At 40.7% G+C, this 3,712-nt stretch overlaps 1 protein-coding gene across 1 annotated transcript in view; it reads right to left on the minus strand.

The window, feature by feature from the left end:
- The window catches only part of nucks1a (nuclear casein kinase and cyclin-dependent kinase substrate 1a), a 43,357-nt gene that overhangs the window by 1,511 nt on the left and 38,134 nt on the right, over positions 1-3,712 (minus strand). The gene's annotated exons all lie outside the window — the stretch shown is intronic.

Raw genomic sequence — 3,712 nt, forward strand, 5'->3', positions numbered from 1 at the left:
CAACAATAGGAAACAAGTGTGCAAAACCAACAATAGGAAACAAGTGTGCAAAACCAACAATAGGAAACAAGTGTGCAAAACCAACAATAGGAAACAAGTGTGCAAAACCATTCATTTTAAAGGATTTTAGTGCTCTTACTTAAACAGAAAATGTATATAGTGTACATAACCTGTGTGTATGTGTGGTGTTTAAAATGATTTTTGTTGCCTCCAATTGGCCAACAAATAAATGAAAATAAGATATGTTTCTTTCTTGTGTGTGGAGGGGGGGGGGGGGGGGGGGGGGGGGGGGGGGTTAATCCTCTTTTATTGTTATTCATATATTATTAAAGTGTAACATACACTGTTTTATGCACAACTTTACAGCTGATGAAACATGAATTACTGATGTGTGGGATCAGTAAAGTTATTGTACTAAACTAAGAAGCTTTAACACATTGTTTTTGGTACCTGTTTCCCATTAACTTTAGTGTGTGTGTGTGTGTGTGTGTGTGTGCGTGTGTGTGTGCGTGTGAATTAAATAAACTGGGGCATTAACGTAAAATTCACTGTTAAAATGTGCTTTAAAATCTTATTTGTATTAGTTCACAGCGCAGCTTAGCCTCCTCCAATATGGCGGACAGACAGTTACGTCACATCAGCGGGCCGACCCAGTCAACGGGGCGTCTACGTATTTATGTCTATGATTATTCCTCTCCGTCCAGGATGTGAACATCTTCATCCCTGAAAGAGTGACCGCTGGCCTGGAGATGAGTGTAGACCTCAGAGTCCTGGCCTGATGATGTTGATCTTCTGTGCTGGGCCATCCTTTTGGCCAGTGGCTGTTTAGTTTCCCCGATGTAAGACTGATCACCCTCCTGACACTGAACAACATACACAACATTACTCTGTTTGTTCCGGGGGACTGGATCTTTGGGATGAACCAGTCTTTGCCGTAATGTATTTTGGGGTTTAAAAGCCACTGGGACGTTATGTTTAGAAAATAAACGTGTCACTGCGTCACTGGTAGTCAGGTTGATGAAGACAACTTGTTCTGTGGGTTTTTCAGGGCAGTCTGTTTTGTTACTACATGAAGTGATATGGTGCAGACATATTTAGTGATAAAAGTACAGTTTGAACCTCTCATGGCGAACTTTAAACTGGATATTGTTAAATGACAATCCCTGTCTCATACTCTAGGGGGCAGAATAAACTATGTAAAAATGAGCATCCTACCTAATTTCCTATACTTGTTTCAGAATCTGCCAATCTTTCACACTAAATCCTTTTTAACCAATCTGAACAGCCAGATATCAGCATTTATTTTGAACAAAAAGCACCCATGGATTTCCAGGAGGGTCTTACATCTGCCCCCCAGACTTGAGGCATGTCACTTCCTAACTTCATGCACTATTATTGGGCAGCTAATATCAGAGCGCTTCTATCTGGGTTGGGTAAGGACACCCCTCTTCTAGCTGGGTGGCCTTGGAAGGGGCCTCAATGAAATCCAGTTCTCCCTCTGCATTCCTCTGCTCTTGGCTGCCCTTTAAAGTTTAAACAATCAGTATCAACTTATACCTCTAACCCAGTTGTGATCTGGGCAGTTGAGATGTGGAACCAGTTCAGGAGATATTTAACTCTACAGAGTTCCTGTGTCTGGCACCTGTGTCAAATAATCACATGTTCACTCCCTCACTAGCTGATACAGCTTTTGACACCTGTGTCTTGAGGGGAGTACATTCACTGTGTGATCTCTACGCTGATGGTAGAGTTGTCTCTTTTGAATAACTGGTACAGAAGTTTAATATTCACAAGTCACACTTTTTTGATATTTACAGCTGAGACATTTTGTGAGTCTAACTCTGACTGCTTTCTTTTGTACCCCTCCAAACATTTTGTGGTTAAGATTTTGGAATGCAGGTCTGATACTAGGGGGCCCTCAGCAAAATATACATGTACACTGCTCAGCTCATACCATGAGTCCAGCTTGGACTCACTTAAACTAAAATAGGAAGCAGACTAGGAGGAACCCATAGACTCAGTCTGGAGAAGGATCATTAAGAACATTTACTCCTCTTCAATTTGTCTGAGACTTGCTGTAATTCAATTCAAGGTAGTGCACCGGCTGCACTGGTCCAAAGACAAGCTGTCCACGAGGTTGCAAACCTTTGGGTCAAGCTTTGTAAATGACCTATAAGCCTGTTAATGCTCAAAGATCATCAAAGGGATGACTCTAAACTACTAATACTTAAAATCTTAGCTCAATAGCTGTTAAACTGACAAAGTTAGGGACATTTTGTATTGGCTATTGTCAGTTAGCTGTAACTTGCTCACAGTACAGACAAATAAAGTGCACACATGCACGTACAAAGGTGAAAACATTATCGCCATGTTGCATTTGGTGGCAGTAAATCTATGGGCTGCAGTGGGTCAGATTGGATGAAATATGCCACCCAGTGGCATAATGTGTCATACACAGATATTACATTTCTGAGGAAACATATTTCTCACACAGTTCCTCATTATGAAGCTGCTTATAATTATCATTTGCAGCTGAAAGCGAATCAACAATTTGCTGTCGTCTTTGTTATCGGTTCTGTGTCAGTGATGTTACTCTGTACCAGTTACTTGGTAAAAAGGCCTTTTCTTACTCTGCTCCTGTAACCTGGGACACCTTGCAACAAGATTAAGGTTTCTTTATTGTCGTTCACATCATATGTGGTACATGTGGTGGAACAAAATTGTGTACACAGGGTTCCAGTTACATCCAACAAAAGTATGAATTGTAAAGAAAAACAGTGATAAGATCCAAGATATGAACTAAGAATACACTAAACTAAGAATACACTAAGCACTAATAGTACAAAAACAATACGCCGAACAGCAGCAGCACGGACACGAGTCTGTGTGAGGAGATGAGGACGAATGAACACAGCAGCACAAAATAAATCAGCAGCATAAGATCAGCAGCATGGATAGTCAGCAGCACATATCACAATCAAGTGGCATTAGTGATTGTTTTCACAGTGATTATCTTGATTAGAGATTCATGAGTCTAACAGTCTCAGGGTAGAAGCTGTTCCTCAGTCTAGTGGTTCTACACTTAATGCTCCTCAACCTCCTTCCTGAGGGGAGATCTGAAGTTGTCTATGATCTCTTTAAGGGATTTTAAACAATTGATAAGGTCATTAGAAAAATCAAAGCAAATAAGTTTTTGTTTTTAGTATTTTACCTTGTTTTATAAGGCACCTTGATTTTACTGTTACTATTTTTTGTAATATTTTATTAGCATTTTATTGTTGTTCATTATTTATTGTTGTCTGCACCTTATCGGTTGTTTGTTTAAAACAAGTCTCTCTTGAAAATGAGTCCCTGTGACTCAATGAGACTAACCTGTATAAATAAAGGTTGAATGAATGAATTCTCAGAGCCTGCAGGGTGTCCCACAACAGCTGTAGCCCTCCAGGCCTCCATGCCAGCTGCAGAACCAATGTTTCCCCCACTCCTCTTTCCCTGTGTTGGACAGTCATGGACTCTCAGAGTGAATGTCACCATCTGCCACCCACCTGAACTTTTGAAAGTGCAGCTGAGAAATGGGCGTGGCCGAGAGCGCTGGCAGGTGGAAGAGAGCTGAAATCTTGACATGCTGTGCTCTTTTAGAGCGTTTAGTTTAGAAACATTGTTTAGAATGTTGCAAGTGTGTGGAAAGCATTTAAAATGCCTTTATATATAT

The sequence above is a fragment of the Nematolebias whitei genome, chromosome 7 (assembly GCF_014905685.2).
Source record: "Nematolebias whitei isolate Nwh7 chromosome 7, NemWhi1, whole genome shotgun sequence".
NCBI classification, from domain to species: Eukaryota; Metazoa; Chordata; class Actinopteri; order Cyprinodontiformes; family Rivulidae; genus Nematolebias; species Nematolebias whitei.